This window comes from Ranitomeya variabilis, chromosome 1, assembly GCF_051348905.1.
Source record: "Ranitomeya variabilis isolate aRanVar5 chromosome 1, aRanVar5.hap1, whole genome shotgun sequence".
Lineage (NCBI taxonomy): Eukaryota > Metazoa > Chordata > Amphibia > Anura > Dendrobatidae > Ranitomeya > Ranitomeya variabilis.
Window position 1 is genome coordinate 776,138,625 of NC_135232.1, and position 20,226 is coordinate 776,158,850.

The window sequence follows — 20,226 nt, forward strand, 5'->3', positions numbered from 1 at the left end:
TTACCATTGAGGTGCCTTGATACAGCACTCTGGGAACAGCCTATTTGTTGAGAAATTTCTTTCTGGGTCTTACCCTCTTGCTTGAGGGTGTCAATGATGGCCTTCTTGACATCTGTCAAGTCGCTAGTCTTACCCATGATGGGGGTTTTGAGTAATGAACCAGGCAGGGAGTTTTTAAAAGCCTCAGGTATCTTTTGCATGTGTTTAGAGTTAATTAGTTGATTCAGAAGATTAGGGTAATAGGTCGTTTAGAGAACCTTTTCTTGATATGCTAATTTATTGAGACAGGTTTTTTGGGTTATCAGGAGTTGTAGGCCAAAATCATCAGTATTAAAACAATAAAAGACCTGACAAATTTCAGTTGGTGGATAATGAATCTATAATATATGAAAGTTTAATTGTAATCATTACATTATGGTAAATAATGAAATTTAACACTATATGCTAATTTTTTGAGAAGGACCTGTATTATGCCTCTGCCATTTTATTTAACTCTCCTCTGACAGTTAAATTGGGTATCTGGCAATTATGTGACAACATTCATCTTCAGAAATTATATAAAACAGCCACCCAGACATGCGTACATTTACATGGACAAAGAAAATGTTGGTGCCCTTCTGATAAACTCATAATAGTCACTGAAATAACTTGAAATTGAAAAAAGTAATTTCAATATAAAATTTACTGAATATCAAGTAATGAAAAGCAAACACTGCTTTTGAATTGCAGTTCAACTGGAAAAACAAACTAATGAAAATGGTCTTTTGCTGCACAACTTTTTGGAGGAATTAACTGCAAACAAGTAATTTCTGTAACTCTAAAGGTACCGTCGCATTAAGCGACGCTGCAGCGATATACACAACGAGCCGATCGCTGCTGCGTCGCTGTTTAGGTCGCTAGGTGACGTCAGACACCGGCAACAGCAGAACGATGCAGGAGCGATCCAGTGACGTACTTATCGTTCTCGCTGGTTGTTCGCTCCAGTTCGCTCCATGAAGAAACATTGCAGGCATTGTTGCTTTTGCTGTCAAACACGACGATACACGCCGATCTGACGACCAAATAAAGTTCTGGACTTCTAGCTCCGACCAGCGATATCACAGCAAGATCCAGATCGCTGCTGCGTGTCAAACACAACGATATCGCTATCTAGGACGCTGCAACGTCACGGATCGTTGTCGTTCTCGTTGGAATAGGGATTTTTGTGTGTACTCACCGTAAAATCCTTTTCTCCGAGCCACTCATTGGGGGACACAGGACCATGGGTTATGCTGCTGTCTCTAGGAGGCTGACACTAAGCGGAGACAAAAAAAGGTTAGCTCCTCCCCTGCAGTATACACCCTCATACTGGCTTCCAGACACCCAGTTCAGTGCAAAAGCAGTAGGATAATAACAATAAAATATGAAGAAACATTAGAATATAACATGTCAAACAAACAGTCAAAGACCAAAAAATGTAACGAGCCGCAAGGCTACCAGGGTGGGTGCTGTGTCCCCCAATGAGTGGCTCGGAGAAAAGGATTTTACGGTGAGTACACACAAAAATCCCTATTTCTCCTTCGCCTCATTGGGGGACACAGGACCATGGGACGTCCCAAAGCAGTCCCTGGGAGGGAAACAATACAACCAAATAACTCCGTGCACCATCTGACTACAAATGCGCAACAGCCGCTTGCAGAATACGCCTGCCAAGGGCCGCGTCCGCAGAGGATTGGATGTGGACATTGTAATGCTTTGTGAAGGTATGCAGGCTGGACCACGTTGCGGCCTTGCAAACCTGCTCCGCTGTTGCCTGGTGCCGGATGGCCCAGGAAGCACCCATCGACCGAGTGGAGTGAGCTCTAATCCCCGCCGGGATAGGGCTGCCCCTGACCCGATAGGATTCCTGGATAGCAGATCGAATCCATCTGGCTATCGTGGATTTAGACGCAGCCAAACCCTTTCTGTGACCCTCAGGGAGCACGAAAAGGGCATCCGATTTTCTGAAATGAGCCGTTCTGGAGATGTACCTTCTGAGGGCCCGTACGACGTCTAGAGTATGGAGAGCCTTCTCGACCCTATGCTTGGGCTGCGGGCAAAAAGAAGGGAGGATGATGTCCTCGTTAAGATGAAACGACGAGACCACCTTCGGAAGAAAAGCCGGAGAAGGGCGTAAGACCACTTTGTCCTGATGAAAGGCTAGAAACGGTGCCCGGCAGGACAAGGCGGCGAGCTCTGAAACCCTTCTGATGGACGTCACCGCTACCAGGAAGGCAACCTTCCAAGAGAGGACAGAGAGCGAAACGTCTTGAAGGGGTTCGAACGGGGGTTCCTGAAGAACCCCCAGGACCAAGTTGAGATCCCAGGTTTCTATCGGCATCCTATAAGGGGGAACCACATGGGAGACTCCCTGGATGAAGGTCTTGACTTGGAGGTTGGCGGCGATCCTGCGCTGAAACAGCACGGATAACGCTGAGACCTGGCCTTTGAGGGAACTGAGTGCCAAACCGGAGTCAAGACCGGACTGAAGGAAATTCAAGATGCAAGGGATAGAGAAAACGAGCGGAGGAAGCCCTCGGAGCCTGCACCATGAGAAGAAGGTTTTCCAGACGCGGTGGTAAATGGAGGCGGAAGACGCCTTACGAGCACTTAACATGGTGGGAATGACCTGCTGAGAGAAACCGGCACGAGTTAGAATCCAGGTTTCAACAGCCACGCCGTTAAACGTAGGGCCCCTGAGCTCTGATGGTAGATCGGTCCCTGGCGAAGTAGATCTGGGCGGTCTGGTAGCCGCAAGGGCACGTCGGCTACGAGCTGGACGAGTTCCGCGTACCACGCGCGACGAGGCCAGTCTGGAGCGACCAGGATGACCGGAACTCCCTCCATCTTGATCTTTCGGATCACCTTCGGCAGTAAGGGAAGAGGAGGAAACACGTATGGGAGCTGAAACTGATGCCACGGGAATATCAGCGCGTCCACTCCGATGGCCTGGGGATCCCAAGAACGAGCAACAAAGTTGTGAACCTTGGCGTTCAATCTGGACGCCATCAGATCCACGTCCGGGGTCCCCCAGCGAAGACAGATCTGTCGAAAGACCTCTGGGTGGAGTTCCCACTCCCCCGAGGCAAGGCCCTGGCGGCTCAGGAAGTCCGCCGCCCAGTTCTCGACTCCCGGAATGTGCACCGCGGAGATGATGGAATGGTTGATTTCGGCCCAACGAAGGATGTGAGAGACTTCCTGCATCGCTGCCCTGCTGCGGGTACCCCCCTGGTGGTTGATGTAAGCCACCGCCGTGACGTTGTCCGATTGGACACGTATAGGGTGACCCGCAAGCAGGGTGTGAAAGTGACTCAGGGCAAGTCTGATAGCCCGAATCTCCAGGATGTTGATGGGGAGACTGGATTCCCGACCTATCCAACGGCCCTGGGCAGAGTGATGAAGAAACACCGCCCCCCAGCCGAGGAGGCTGGCGTCGGTAGTTACCACTAACCAGCGGATCGGGAGGAAGGACTTCCCCTGGAGAAGAGATGGACCCAGGGTCCACCATATGAGGGATTGTCTGACCCGCGGAGACAGCGGGCAAGGACGGTCGAGAGATGGGAGACTCCTGTCCCAGTTGTCCAGCAGAGCCTGTTGTAAGGGGCGGAGATGGAGTTGAGCGAAAGGAACCGCTTCGATTGCTGCAACCATCTTTCCCAGGATCTTCATGGCGAACCGAATGGTTCGCGGGCGAAGATGACGGAGCGTTCGGGCTCCCTGCTGAAGCGCTTGAGCCTTGGACCGAGGAAGCAAAACCAGCCCCCTTGAAGTGTCCAGGATCATTCCCAGAAAGGAGATCCGACGGGCAGGAACGGGAGAGGACTTGTCCAAGTTGATCAGCCAGCCCAGGCGCGAGAGAGAATCCAGGGTAGTGTGGACGCTTGACTCGCAGGTTTGGAAAGACGGACCCTTTATGAGAAGATCGTCTAAGTAAGGTAACACGACGACTCCTCGTGAGTGAAGGATGGCCATGACAGCCGCCATGACCTTGGTGAATACCCTGGGCGCTGTGGCAAGACCGAAGGGTAAGGCCGTGAACTGGAAGTGGTCGTTCAGAATGGCAAAGCGGAGGAACCTTTGATGAGGCGGGAAAATAGGGATGTGAAGATTAGACATCAAGGATGCCTATCGAGGCCAAGAATTCCCCACTTTCCAACGAAGAGATGACCGATCTGAGTGATTCCATCCTGAAGTGCCGGACTCTTACACACTTGTTCAGGAGTTTCAGATCCAAAATGGGGCGCACTGTTCCGTCCTTTTTTGGCACTACGAAGAGGTTTGAGTAGAAACCTTTGAACCTCTCGTGTTCCGGGACCGGAACAATGACCCCGCTCTGGCGGAGGGAGTGGATAGCGCAAAGAAGGGCGCGAGACTGAGCTCCCGAGCTGGGGAGACGAGAGGGGAAAAACCGGGTTGGAGGAGGAGAGGAGAACTCTATTTTGTAGCCCGACGATACCAGGTCCCTGACCCATCCGTCTTGAACGACGGAGAGCCAGGCCTGCTGAAAAAGGAGTAGACGTCCGCCTACTCTGGTGGTATCGACTGGCGCCGTTCCCGAGTCATTGAGACGGGAATCTGGGAGGTCTGGAACCTCTGGTTCTGGGCTGCCTAGGTTTTCCGCGCCAGGAAGGGATCGGCCTGAAGGAGGGGCGAACGTCTCTGTCTGTGCGAGCGGATCGGTCCGATCTGGGGCGACCGGTAGGATTGGACCAGGCTGGGCTGGTACGAAAGGACCGAAAGCGAAAATAAGGTTGACGCTGGAAAGCCGCCTTGGGCCTCTGTTGGGGAAGAAACTTGCTCTTTCCTCCCGTGGCGTCGGAAATAAGCTGGTCAAGCCTTTCGCCAAAAAGGCGCCCGCTTTGAAAAGGGAGAGAGATCAGAGATTTTTTAGAGGAGGAGTCTGCGCGCCACTCTCTGAGCCAAAGAGTCCTTCTAATAGCGATGGCGTTAGCGGCCGCCGATGCTGCGCAATTCACCGCATCAAGAGATGCGTACATCACATAATCACTAGCCATGGCTAACTGCTTAGCCAGGTCCGCCATCTCAGACGGGAGGTCCTGTTCGTGAATAGATTTCGCTAGAGCATCCGCCCAGGAAACCATTGCCTTAGTCACCCAAGCCGCGGCGAATGAGGGGGACAGGGAAGAGCCTGAGGCCTCATACACTGAGCGAGCTAGGGAGTCTAGCTGGCGTTCAGTGGGACTCTTAATTGAAGCGCCGTCCGGGACTGAGAGAAGTGTTTTAGAGGCCAGGCGCGAGACCGGAGGGTCTACTATAGGGGGATCCGTCCAGTCTTTCACGAGATCTGTTGAGAAGGGATACTTCGATACCAGATCCTTCTTACCCGAGAAACGTTTATCTGGACGCTCCCTGTGACGCTTGACTATATCAAGAAAAGCTGGGTGAGAGGCAAAAGTCTTGTGGGAACGCTTGGTTCTGGTAAAAGAAACCGCGTGTTCCGGAGCGGAATTAGGGTCATCATCCACCCTAAGCGCGTGATTGACTGCTACAATGAGGGAGTTAACCGTAGCTCTGAACTCCGGAGCCTCCGGGTCCAATGATACCTCGGACTCATGTTCAGAGTCTTGAACGCTGCGAGCCCCCAAAGAGGGTGAGCGAGAGGTGGAGCTGCCAGAAACTGAGTGGCGAGGTGAACGCCCAGGAGAGGTAGTACGGATCCGTTTTCTAGACGACCGTGCCTCTATAAGTGGAGAGCGGCCCCTGCTGGTAGACGAATCCCCTGCTACGTAGGGATCCCTTAGGACCTGTAACGGATTGCCCCGTTCCCCGGGAGGATTTTGAATGGATTTGATGGCGTTGGCTAAAAAATCCACGGACTGCGAAAGTGAAACAACCCACGGGGGGGGGGCTAGGTACACCGGAGTCGGTGGCGGGCTCCTGGGCACCTGGGGCATCGCAGGCAGAGCAGAGGGGAGAGCTTTGAGGGCGGGGAAGTGTAGCCTGGCAGGTGGTACACGCAGAAAAAAAGGTCGAATGCACCTTTGTGGATTTCTTAGTCTTAGACTGAGACATGGTGTAAACTAATGCCAGGGGCTAGCCTGATTCCCTGGGAGGGGAAGCGAGAGCGAGACTGCAGGAGAGCGCTGACGGTCTCCTTACCCTGGTCCTGTGTCCCAACGAGGAAGAGGGAGGCGGCAGGAGAACTAGGCGACAGCCGGCGTGCACAGAGCTGCACGTGGGGGACGCTGCAGCTGGGAGACCTGGTGCTGCGGCGTGCATATGAGATCCAAGATGGCCGCCGAGACCTGGGGGAAGATCTCGCACACAGCGAGAAGCGCCAGGACCGGTGGGCGGAGCCACGTGATGACGCGAAAAGGGGGCGGAGCCTAGCGAAAAGGGGCGGAGCCTAGCGAGAAGCGCCACTAGAGGTGGGCGGAGCTGCGCGATGACGTGAAAAAAGGGGGCGGAGCCTATCGGGAAGCGCCAGGTTCCCGGTCGTCTAGGCCGAAGCCGGGGACTAAATTTGTACCATCGGCCTGGCGCGCTGCCGCTGAAGGCCGCGGTATCAAGAGGCCCAAGAATAAGGAGTGCCACTAGAACATGGGGAGCCCTCCGGACCGCCGGACCAGTGACCACCCCCCCTACCCCCGAAACACTTACCCTGATGGAGCAGCGCACCAGGACTGAGGTAATTGGGGTGAAAGACAGGGACGGTGCAGGGGATGGGAAGCCTCCATCCACCAGCCCCAGAAACGGGGGGTGGAGAGGAACCGTCCACCCCTGAATCAGCCGCATGCAGTGGTGATGCAGGGAATATCGCACGGACGCCACGGGTACTAGTGCCTCTGTACAGCCGAGGGTGAAACCTGGTGGACAGGGCAGTCCGGCATAAAAAGGCCTGGCTGCAGAAGAGGATACTGGAGGAAAACACCAGTGCTCGTCTGGACTAAGTGGGGAGAACGGTGCCCTTCTAGGGAAAAAACCGTCGCCCCAAAAAAGATCAGCTCAGGCAGTGGCTCCCACGTCGCAGGAGAGGATACGGTGAGGTGAAACTCCCGTGCTCGCCTGTTGTTGGTTCGGGGGAGATCGGACCATGAAAGAATCCGTCGCCCCCTTCGTCCGGAATAGATTAAAAAGAAAAAATCCATGAGAATAAAAATCAGTGTGCCTCCTACGGACACTAAGCTTGAACTGGGTGTCTGGAAGCCAGTATGAGGGTGTATACTGCAGGGGAGGAGCTAACCTTTTTTTGTCTCAGCTTAGTGTCAGCCTCCTAGAGACAGCAGCATAACCCATGGTCCTGTGTCCCCCAATGAGGTGAAGGAGAAAAGTTGTTTAGTGTGAAGGTACCTTTAGGGTATGTGCACACGTAGTTTTGAGCCTTGCGGATTTTTCCACAGTGGATTTGAGAAATCCGCAGGTAAAAGGCACTGCGTTTTACCTGCGGATTTAATGCGGATTCCTATTATGGAGGTGTAAACCGCTGCGGAATCCGCACAAAGAATTGACATGCTGTGGAATGTAACTCGCAGCGTTTCCGCGTGTTTTTTTCTGCAGCAAGGGCACTGAAAATTGCATTTTCCATAGGTTTACATTGTACTGTAAACGCATGGAAAGCTGCTGCATATCCACAGCAAAATGCGCAACGTGTGCACATAGCCTTCATGAGACTTCTGCACCTGTCCACAGGTATCTTGGCCCACTCTGAGCAAATTGTTCCAGCAGTCTCAGGTCTGAAGGTTGCCTTCTCCAGACTGGATGTTCCAGCTCCTTTCCCAGATGACCAAAAAGATTTAGATCAGGGCTTATAGAAGGTAATTTCAGAATTGTCTGATGCTTTTCTCTCAGCCATTCTTGGATGTTTTTAGCTGTGTTTTGAGTTATATCCTGATGAAGGACACATGACCTGTGCCCTCAGACCAAGATTTTTGAAACTGCTGCAAATTTTGCTCCAGGATAACCTGAGTTTGCAGAATTCATCGTACCTTGCAGATTTCCGACACGCTGCGCTAGGTGCAGTACAGCATCCGCAATGTTCACAATCACAGCATGTATAAAGTTCTTTTCTTCGTAGGATTCATTTTTGCATCTGTAAACAGAGCTGATGTGAAAAAAGCTCAAATTTTGTCTCATCTGTCAAAAGGACATATTCTACATGCTCTCAGAAGCTTTGTGGCTTGTCAATGTGCACATTGGCAAATTCCAGACTCACTTTTTTATGATTTGCTTTTAACAGTGGATTTTCTCCTGTCTTCACTAGAGTTGAGCGAACCTGTTCAGGTTCCCTCTTATTCGGCAAGCTATAGCGAATAAGCTGCAGAAGGAATCCGGCTTCCAAGAGAGCCCAACCAACAGGCTCTCCATGCATGTGCTGTGGTGCAATCCACAAGGCCAGGTTCCCTCTGCAGCTTATTCGACAATCGCTATAGCTTGCCAAATAAGAGGAAACCCGAACAAATTCGCTCAACTTTAGTCTTGACCTCCACTTTGGCCAAGCCCGTGACGGATGGTGGCATCTGACACTTAGGTACCTTGACCATGGAGTTCACCTCTAATCTGTTTGGAAGTTGTTCTGGGCTCTGGTTACAATTTGTATTATCTGTCTCATCCAATTTATCATCACTTTTCCCCTTACGGGCAGGGAAGCTAGCTACAGTTCCATAGACATCAAACTTATGAATAATATGTGCAACTGTAGCAACAGAATAATCAAGCTAATTGGAAATGGTCTTATAATCTTTTCATTTAACATGTTTATTTAAAAACTTTCTTTCTAATCTCCTAAGACAACCATCTCCTTAGCTTTCTTTTGTCCATGTTCAGTGTGGTAAACACTGATACCAAAAAGCACAGCGATTACTTTTCGCCCTTTACAATAGGCAGACTAACTGATTACATGTTTGGAGACATCTATGATGCCAATTAGGGTATACACCTTACTACATTTTACTTCTTTCATAGCAATGCTGAGCTCAGACAGATGCTATATTCAATGCAGATGGTGCGTACATTGGCGGGCAGCTCTCGTACCCAAAATTCACGTTGAAAAATCGCTCTTGTTCACTAGTTAATAGATTCATCGGTCTTCAAAAAGATTGAACAGATGATCATACCGAAAGAAACAAACAAACACCAAAACCTTTTTCAAAATGTTACTTTTATTACAAACTTTTTCATGTATTCTTTTTTATTTTTTTTTTTATTTTTTATCATTCATCAGTATACCACATCTGAAAGACTGGGATTCAAGAAGTTATACAGTTATAAAAAGCTTACATATATTGCTACAACACTGGTATATTTACAGGACAGTTTACCAAATCCGTAAAAAAAAAAAAAAAAAAGTTAAAAAAAAAAAAATCCAGCCAGCTGATTTGACACTTGTAAAAAAAAAAATAAAAAAAATTCTGAGGCACTCAAGAAACAATTTCATGTTTGAATTACGTCTTGAATGAAACATTCTCAAAATACATTACTTTCTGGCTTTATCTGGGTTTAATAAGGCGATGACATTTCTAGCCTTTGTTATTATCAATATGTGGGAAATAAATATCACATAATGGGTTCTTAACTAGAGATACTCCGTGACAGAGAGAAGATTCAATTGTTCATTCAAAGCAAAAACAGTAACAACGAGATGATTGAGGGGGATGTTGAGCAGGAAAAAAAAAATAAAAAATTAAACCAGTCACTAATGACCCAAAATACATTTTTAAGACATTTAGTTAATAAGCAATTTACTAACAATACTCGGACTACAATAAACCAGCCACATGCAATAGCTGATCTAGGCTCTGCATGTTAGCCCAAAAGAATCTATGGAAAAGAAGAAGCCAATAAATAAGAAAATGGTGAAAACAACCACAGTATTAAGCCATGTGTCTGCCCTGGACACCACAATGACTGGGGAAATCCAATTTTAACAAGTGATCTGGACTCTTGCTGTACAAAGCCTAGATTGCATGGCAGGACTATGACTGGCTTTGCAATATAAATGATGGTTGTCACAAACTAATCAAATTCTCCAGCCCATCTACATGGAATGCTGATGCCCAGCAAAGTATTCTAGAAAGAACCCTCTCCAGATACAGGTAATGAATAAGACTATTGGAGATGTTCTTAAAATATTAAGTCAAGACCAATTTCTATTTTTTTTTTTTTTTAAATCTTGTCCAGCCATGCAAACTATATCTATAACAAGCAGCTTTCCATCCCTTAATGGTACATTGCAAACATTTGTAGAATTGTTACGTAATGGTTTTCTACAACAAGTAGGATTACAAGTAGTAATTACACAGTGGTGTCACATTGGCCGTGATTTAGTAAGTGTTCAATGCATTAACGGTGAAAGCAATGTGTTTTTTTTTTGCGCCTTTAAAAGGGAATGTATTTAACGTTATTTTTATTTATTAGAAGTTCGTTAGTAGAAGAGAATAGGGGAGATTTATAAGAATTGCAATGAACAACCAATCACGATACAGAGCTTAATGAGAACCTGACACATGCAGCATGCATCACCGGCTACATGATCTCAGTCAGGTACGTTTGATGCAGCGTCAAACATACCTGGCGGAGATAATACAGCCAGTACCTTATACATGCTGCCTGATACACATCAGCTGTCAGGTTCTTCAAAAAAATGGAAGCTGTGCTGTGATTTTTGACATGGGAGAAGACAACTTTTTTTTCCTCCCCATTAGCCTGTCCTAAAGTGTCTCTCTTTTTGTAGTCATTTTTAAAAAATATTTCTAGGCTTGGCCATAACAGAGGTACCCGCCACTTTCTCATATTGTGTATATAGATAGTGTGGTAAGCCATTTTTTAACGATGGGGAGTACACATTTTGTCCCACATACCAGGTGCCTACTCCTATGCACAGCTTGCTTTGGAAGACATCCCTCTTTGACCTTGCCCTCTGATGGACCAGGGAAGACACAGATGGGTGGACAGGTCCGTCAGTGGGAGGTATGACTCCGCAGACTTCCTAAGTACACTGTGCGTAAGGTAGTTGGCCCTGAATGGTCCAGTATGCAGAAAATTAGTGATCCAGACAAGAGGGACGGTGACAGTAGCTGCAAAAATAGAGCACACGGTATATGCACCAAACACTTGACTTTGTGGTCTGAAATGTTTACTTTGGAATGGAGGGTTATGCTATAATCAGAAACGTGTTAATAGATTTTATCAAGCAAGATGCATACTGGGCCATGTTTGAGAGAATACTAAGCAGCTGTTATACACCCCTGCCCTTTTTCCGAGGTGATAACGGTGCCTACAGACTACACGACATATCAGAATATGAGACTTGGGAAATACTAGCCTAGCCTACCTTCTTACTCTAGTCTCAAAACTGAAGTTTCGTATGGTTAATCAGATTAAAGCAAAAAAAAAAAAAACCCACAATAATCCAAACATATGGTTACAATTCAAAGTGGATACAAAATATACAATTTTTGATGATCCATCCCTTTTAAATTCAAGGTGGTTAGAAATTAGGTGGTTGAGGTGAAAGACTTAAAGGGGTTGTCTGGTGAAAACAAGTTAGCATGGGTGATAACTTGTTGATTGGGGGGGGGGGGTCTATCCTCAAAGATCCGCAATGATCAGTAGAATGGGGAACATTTAACTGTTAGAACGGAAAGGTAGCGCACATGCTCAACCGCCACTTCATTCATTCCCCCATGGGGCTGCAGAACATTGCACTTGAGTTTTTTTCTGTAGCGCCATAAAAAACAAATTGAGCAGAGGTCGGGTTAAGGGGATAAAATATCCTTGTCAGGTAAAAAAAAAAGAAAAGTTCCCTGATCTGTCAATCGGCGTGGGTCCTGGAGTTGTGGCAACCCCAGATTAGCAAATTATCACCCAGCCTGTTAATAGGCGATAAGGGGGTTGTCCAGTGGAAACAGGATAAGTGTTAAATGACATTTGTTAGCAGGTGTGCTAATTCAGCTACAAAACCAAGACAAACTTAAAAAAACAAAAAAACAGAACGACAAAGATAAACCAAGTGGACTGGAAACATTCGGTAGATCCTGCATGTCAGAAAAAATGCTTGGAAAGTGAAAGCTGTATGAAAAATTTTCATTCAATCCAGAGAGGTGCATCCTGAAGATCTAATCTAATAATTAGGGAAGCATGTGAATTACACAAGGTCAACATGGAAGTTGTTGGTGTTGTGGATTAGACCGCCGTTACAAGTTTCTCTTGAAATTAAGCCAATAGAATTTAGAGAATGTCACCTCACACATTTTTGATTTCTCGGACTTAAAAATTTTCAGAACCCAAAGTCATAAAAACCTGGGAGCAAGCAAAAAAAAAAAAAAAAAAATTACTAAGTTACCTGTACTTTTCAAGTCCTACCCTGAGCTGCACAAGATGCCTGCTTTTCACAGGAATCTTACCTTTTGATTTATCAAACATATGATATATATTTGTACAGAGAAACTTTTATTCGTAGCACCACAGGTGTTACCAATTTCAGCTCCTAAAATTATTACAGCTAGCAAAATTTTGTGAATAGGGAGACTTAAATCCGATGGAAAAATAGACCCTAGGAAAGGTAGACAGCACAGTGGTTGAGGTATTATAAGGGAGTCAAGATAAGGATAGACCACTGTAGCTCTTATCTAGATTTTTTTGTAAAAAAAAATTTTGTTCGAATTTTATTTAAAAAAAAACCCATTTCTAAAAACAAACCTGAAAAAATATTTTCTATTTGTTCTAACTTAAAAGAAAAAAACAAATAACTCACATGCCTATCTTATTTTTTTTTGTTGTTTTTTTTTTATTTTATTTTTTTATTCCAACAAAACTTCTCTTGCTTTTTTTCTAAGAAGTGTAGGCACAAGGTCGGGAAAATACTCATTACTCCCAGCAGAGCGGGGCGGATAACTTCTGGGAAAACTTTCTACAACTTTCACCGCTTAAATAAGTTCTCTTTTTCAGTTAAGGCAAATTCCTGATGACTTCTCTGCTTTCTTTGAGCACAAGTTCAAAGTTGAGACGTCAATCCAAGTCAGTTTATTTTTTTCATTATCTCTTCCCACTGTAAAACTCAGTCATTAGAGTCCATTTCTCAGGAAAATATATAGTCAAGGCCACAAAGAATTCCATGTCTCGAAGTTTGTTTTTTTATCTCAAAACAAAAATTGTAAAACCTTTTTAAAAATTAGAATTATATTTATATATATATAAAAATAACCCAACGTATGATGTAAAAAATCCAGCAAACATGATGAAACTGTTGAGAGAAGAAAAAAAAAATTAAAATAAACAGCATAAATAATTGTTATTCATCTTCATGTATCTTATACAGGCCACGTACTATTTGTCTGCTATATACTACATGCCTGTGCTATATACTATGTGGCTGATACATACATACATACATACATACATACATACATACATACATACATGTTCTAGAATACCCGATGCGTTAGAATAGGGCCACCATCTAGTATCTTTATAAAAAGGTGAGAATAATCCTTGTGGTGACATACATAAGCAAAGTTGACCTAACCTGGAGAAAATGGGTTTGGGAACTACATAGAGTAACAGAAGACAAAGTGTAAATAAAAAAAAAAAAAGGTATTTAAGCTTGATTGCAGAAAGAGTCTTAAGAAGTAACCGTAGTTTTAATTTTTACTTCGTAATTCAATAGCACACATGAAAATAAGCAACTCTGCAATACATATCAGAGAAATTTGCTTCTTTCTCTGCCAGAATTGATCAGACATTATCAGAATTCTCAATTCGGAGGTAAAATCTGTATTCAGTGAAGACACTTTCCCATTACTGAGACAGGAGATGGTGGTGGCTACTGATGAGATTGTATGCAGACAGGAGGAGCTAGAGACAGAGCGCCATCCTCCTTCTCCTATGTACGTAGAATCTTTTCAGTAGCTGCCATCTTTTATCTCAATAAAAATTAAAGTGACAGTTGCGCTTTAAATGCACCCCTTATGACCTCGATTCATCAAAGCCTTTACAGCAGAATTATGGCATAAAAAGCTGCAAAATTTTGGCACAAGGTGGAGTTAAAAAGTGTTGCCACTTTTGGCATTTTCACGCTGTTTCTCCCAGCTGGGCCTAAGTGTACAGAGCAGAGGTATGGCAGGGTCGAGATGCCAAAGATAATTCATAATGAGCTGTGGCACACCTTACTCTAGAAATCTTAGCCTGTGACAGGAGTAAGATCTGTAATGAGGCACACGCCACTCATCAGTGAAACAGGAGCGACAGTGGCCCCTCATCAAAACCAGCCGGAAAATTCAAAAATCCCTGGTGCTTATGAATTGCGGCTTATATCTCCAGCACACTGTACATTTGAAATTGCAGAATAGCCAACATGTCGAAATGGAACAATTTTGCCCGGCCCATTTTTGGGGTTGTGTGTGAAAGAAATTATGTCCAATTTGCCATTTTTTCCTCTTTTTGTGTTCCAATTCACTCAAAGGAAAACATGTGTATAACATAACATGCTTAATTGCAATAATTTTCTGGGAGAAATACTTCATTTTCATATATAGTTACATAAGGATTTGGGAAAGCAAAGTATCTACAAAACAGGTATTTTTGTGTACTCACCGTAAAATCCTTTTCTCCGAGCCAATCATTGGGGGACACAGGACCATGGGTGTTATGCTGCTGCCACTAGGAGGACACTAATACAGAAAGAATAGCTCCTCCCCTGCAGTATACACCCTCCTGCTGGCTCCAAGTGAACCAGTTCGGTAACAAAGCAGTAGGAGCTTAACATTTAACCAGGACGAACTACGTCAAAACCAAGCCAACACAGAAAACCAAAGCCGTTAGGCTAACAGGGTGGGTGCTGTGTCCCCCAATGATTGGCTCAGAGAAAAGGATTTTACGGTGAGTACACAGAAATCCCTGTTTCTCCTACGCCTCATTGGGGTACACAGGACCATGGGACGTCCTAAAGCAGTCCCTGGGTGGGGAACAATCATCTGTAATTGCTCCTTGTACCCACAGGTTACAGATGCTGCACAGCCGCCTGCAAAATTCGTCTGCCGAAAGTCGCATCTGCCGAGGCCTGAGAATGAATATGGTAATGTTTTGTAAAGGTACGCAGACTGGACCAGGTCGCAGCTCTGCAAACTTGTGCTGCCGAAGCTTGGTGCCGGATGTCCCAAGACGCACCCACTGACCGAGTGGAATGAGCCTTAATCCCTGCTGGGACAGGATGACCTCTGACTCGGTAGGACTCCTGAATAGCTGAACGAATCCATTTGGCTATTGTCGCCTTGGAAGCGGGAAACCCCATCCTTGGCCCTTCCAGGAGCACAAACAGAGCATCTGACCTGCGGAAGAACGCCATCTGCAAGACATACCTCTTGAGATCTCTCTCTAAATCCAGTGTGTGGGGGGGGGCCTTCTCAAAGCGATGTACTTTGGCAAAAAGGACGGGGATGTTCTCAAAACCACCTTATCCTGATGAAAAATCAGGAACGGAACTTGACAAGACAAAGCCGCCAGCTCTGAGACTCGTCTAATGGACGTGACCGCAACCTGGAAGGCAACCTGCCATGAAAGAAAGGACAGGGAAACCTCCTGTAGAGGTTCAAAAGGAGCTTCTTGCAAGACTCCGAGGACCAGATTAAGGTCCCATGGTTCCAACGGCATCTTATAGGGCGGCACCTTATGGGAGACTCCCTGAATGAACGTCTTCACTTGTAATCTGTTGGCAATCCTGCGTTGGAAAAGAACGGACAGGGCTGAAATCTGTCCCTTGAGAGAACTAAGGGCGAGACCCAAGTCCAAACCAGTTTGTAAAAATTCGAGGATGGAAGGAATGGAAAATTCAAGAGGAGAACGTCCCCGGTCGTTGCACCAGGAAAAGAAGGTTTCCCAAGTGCGATGATAAATACACAGACGTATGCTTTCTAGCGCTGATCATGGTAGAGATGACTTCCGGAGAGAAACCTGCCTGGGTTAGAACCCAGGACTCAACGGCCATGCCGTCTAACACAGGGCCTCGGAGTTCTGGTGGTAAATGGGGCCCTGTGATAGCAGGTCTGCGCGATTCGGTAATCACCAGGGAACATCGACGACTAGTTGAACTAGTTCCGCGTACCACGACCAGCGCGGCCAATCTGACGCAATCAGGATTACCAGTACTCCCTCTGCTCTGTTGATCTTGATGACTCAAGAGTAAGGGGAGCGGGGGAAATATGTACGGAAGCCGAAAATGATGCCACGGGAGTACGAGTGCATCTGCCCCGATGGTTGTTGGATTGTGGGACCGAGCTATGAAGTCGGGAACTTTGGAATTTAGCCGTGAGGCCATCAGATCCACGTCCGGAGTTCGCCAACGACAGCAGATCTGGTGGAAGATCTCCAGATGAAGAGACCACTCCCCGGAGTCGAGGCTTTGAAGACTGAGGAAATCTGCTTCCCATTTGTCCACTCCCGGGATGTGAACCGCAGAAATCATTGAGCGGTTTTCCTCGGCCCAACGGAGAATGTAGCCTACCTCGCTCATGGCTGCCATGCTGCGGGTTCCCCCCTGTTGGTTGATGTATGCCACTGCAGTGGCATTGCCGGACTGAATCATGATGGGACGACCGCCAGGGAGGGATGGAACTGGAGAAGGGCTAACCTGAAGTGACCAGCGGCCCTGAGCAGTGTGATGTAAGAACACCGCTCCCCAGCCTAGAAGACTGGCATCTGTTGTCACAACTAGCCAATGTACTGGAAGAAAAGACTTCCCTTGATTCAGGGAGGACTTCAATGTCCACCACCTGAGAGACTGACTCGCTGAGGAAGGAAGAACCGACGGTCGAGGGAGGACGGGTTCCTGTCCCAAACAGCCAGGAGGGCATGCTGTAAGGGACGGAGGTGTAATTGGGCAAATAGAACCACCTCCATAGCTGCTACCATCCTGCCAAGGACTCTCATACTGAAGCACAGAGAGAGTGCGAGGTTGAGAGCTTCTGATTTTCCTGCTGTAAGGCAGAGATCTTTTTCGAGGGAAGAAGTACCAACCCCTGGGACGAGTCCAGTATCATTCCTAGAAAGGAAATTCGCTGAGCCGGTACTGGGGAAGATTTTTTGAAGTTTATCTTCCAACCCAGGCGATAAAGAGAATCCATTGTGATGTTCAAGGCCTCCTTGCAGGCGCAGAAAGAGGGGCGTTTGATGAGGATATCGTCTAGGTACGGTAGCACCACCACGCCTCAGGTGTGAAGGATGGCCACGGCAGCCGCCATGACCTTGGTGAATACCCTGGGTGTGGTGGCGAGGCCGAAGGGCAAAGCAACGAATTGGAAGTAGTGTTCCTGAACTGCGAAGCGAAGGAACCTCTGGTGAGAGGGGAAAATTGGAACGTGGAAGTACGCGTCCTGGATGTCTATAGACACCAGGAACTCGCCTTTTTCCATGGAGGCGATGACAGAACGAAGCGATTCCATTCGGAACAGTCGTATCCTGGCGAACTTGTTCGGCAGTTTTAGGTCCAGTATGGGCCATACTGTACCTTCCTACTTTGGAACAATGAACAGGTTTGAATAAAAACCTTGAAACCTTTCGCTCTGAGAGACCAGGATAATAACCCAGTCTTCTTTTAGAGAGCTTATAGCTCGGAAGAACTCTGATGCCTTTGCCCTGGGAGGAGAAGACAGGAAAAAAACGATTTGTTGGGAGAGAGGAGAATGCTATCTTGTATCCGGAGGACTCTAGGTCACGGACCCATTCATCATGAACGACCGAGAGCAACGCGTCGCTGAAGGAAAGCAGGCGGCCGCCTACTTTGAGTGTGTCCCCCGGATACCACAGGGAGTCTGAGGACCTCTATCCCTACGTTGTGCCAGGCCGAGTCCGGAAGATATGGAAGTAGAGGACCAATTTGAGTTGGAACGGAAAAAAATAAAAAAAATAAAAATAAAATCGGGACTGAGCCTGCTGTTGCGGGTTCCGAAAGGGCCGAAATGGTCTCTGTTGTGGGAGAAATTTACTCTCCCCTCCAGTGGCGTTGGAAATTAATTGATCGAGTTTTTCGCCAAAAAGGCGACTGCTCTGATATGGTTAAGAAGTCAATTACTTTTTGGAAGCAGAATCCGCACGCCAGTCCCTGAGCCATAAGGGCCTCCGAATGGTGATGGCGTTTGCTGCTTGAGAAGCGCAGTCAGCGGCATCCAGAGACGCGGTCACTAGAAAATCCCCAACTGTGGCTATCTGAGTAGCAAGGTCTGCTACCTCGGGGGGAAGATTGGTATCCAGAACAGCTGAAGACAAGACCTCGGCCCAATGGGTCATAGCCTTAGCCACCCAAATAGCGGCAAAAGATTGAAAGAGTGCGGCTGCTGAGGCTTCAAAGGCTCAACGAGCCATATTGTCGATCTGACGTTCGGTGGGGTTTTTTATCGAGGCGCCCTCTGAAGAGGATAAAATAGATTAAGTAGCTAGGCGCGATACTGGAGGATCTACCGGAGGAGACTATGACCAATCTTTTCTTAGCTCAGGAGCAAAGGGATATTTTGACTCCATGGGCTTTTGCCCTGTGAAGCGTTTATCTGGACGGATCCTATGAGATTCAACGATTTCCTTAAATTCGTGATGATTGGCGAACACTGTGAGCCCGCTTGGTCCTCTTAAAGGACACAGCATGATCCGTTTTAGATAAAAGGTTCCTCATCTAGCTGCAGGGCCTTGTTTACTGACTCAATGAGAGAGTCGAGAGTCTCCTGATCGTGTTGAAATTCCTGATCTAGGAACGTGTGAGAATTGTCCTCTGAGACAGGTTCTTTACTAGCCCGAGGGGAGGGGGAGCGAGAAATGGAACTCTCAGAACCCGATACCCGGTGATGGTCTGGGGACAAGGCATGAGTCCTTTTCCTGGAAGAGCGAGACTTCTTTGGTAAGGTACGACCCCTAGTGTACAAGGGGTTCTGATCATCGGAAGCGTTGTCCGTAAGAGTGCCCTGGTTAGAGGAAGGGTATCGGAACGAGTCTAACGCTTTGGCCAGGGATGCCATAGACCGGGTAAGAGAGGTAGCACACTCAGGGGGACTAGGCTCACTGGGTTCGGCATCAGTAACAGGTGGTTCCTGAGTAGTCACCAGTTCACAAGCTGAGCATAACGCAGTATTGTGACCCCGGGGTAGAGATACCTTACAAGCAGCAAAAAACACAGTGTGGGTTTTCCCAGACTTTGTTAGGCTTTGATTGAGACATAGTGCAGCCTTGAGGAGAGCGCTTACTAGCAGAGGAGGGTTAAGCTATGTTTCTGCAGCTTACCCAGGTCCTGTGTCTTGAGTCCCCGGGGGAGGTCCGCAATGTCCATAGAAATCGCTTCCTGAAGCTGTGATTCAAAACGCTGGAGCAGCGCTGCAGCATCAGCCTGTGTTCAAAAGATGGCCGCCGAGATCAGGAAGAGAAGGCGCTTCTCGCAGAACGAGAAGCGCCAGAGAGTGGGCGGCAGTAACTGCCAATGGGCAGAGTCAAGGTTCCGGCCTGGAGAGGGAAAAGCCGGGGGCTAAATTTTAAGCTTGTGGTTGCGGCCTGTAGCGCCGCTGCTGCTATTTGTGCGACGTGACCCACGGACCCAGGCTTTAAAGGTATCTGCGGACCTCCCTTATCCCAGGGACCAGGACCCCCCAGTGCCTCGGCCCCGCAGGTGTACTCACGGTAGATGCGGTGGGCCGGTGCTCAATCCACCATCGCCATAGTCAGGGAAGGGGTGGAGAGCTTCTGCCGCCTTCCATCATCCGCTATAACAGTGGTGATGCAGTGGGGGGCTGCACGGACGCCATAAACATCATGTCCGGCTATGCACCTGGCTCCAGGAGAGGTAAATGGAGGGCTACTCCATGTGGTCACCTGCTATGGAGGGGGGGGGGGGGGGGGGGAAGATCGGCACGCGAAGGAACCGTCGCCAGTAAAGTGAGCTCAGGGCTGGCATCCAACGGTGCAGGAAAGGGTACGGGGAGGGAGCTCCGTGTTCTTGCCTGTTGATGGTGCGGGGGAGATCGGAACCTAGAAAGGGTCCGTCGCCCCCATTCGCTCCGTTAAGGGAAAAATAGAATAAAAAATAAAAACGGTGGGGTCTGAAAGCAGACCCAAGTGCCTCCAACACACACTGAGCAAGAACTGGTTCACTTGGAGCCAGCAGGAGGGTGTATACTGCAGGGGAGGAGCTATTTTTTCTGTATTACTTAGTGTCCTCCTAGTGGCAACAGCATAACACCCATGGTCCTGTGTCCCTCAATGAGGCGTAGGAGAAAGTAC

The 20,226-nt window shown here is 47.5% G+C and overlaps 1 protein-coding gene across 8 annotated transcripts in view; it reads right to left on the bottom strand.

Moving 5' to 3' along the window:
• Positions 1 to 12,742: 12,742 nt before the first annotated feature.
• TCF3 (transcription factor 3) overlaps positions 12,743 to 20,226 on the bottom strand; it is a 131,605-nt gene continuing 124,121 nt past the window's right edge. For all 8 annotated transcript variants that reach the window (XM_077272203.1, XM_077272183.1, XM_077272154.1 and 5 more), the window contains one exon: positions 12,743 to 13,219. The gene's annotated coding sequence lies outside the window, so the exon portion shown is untranslated. The remainder of the gene's footprint in view (positions 13,220 to 20,226) is intronic.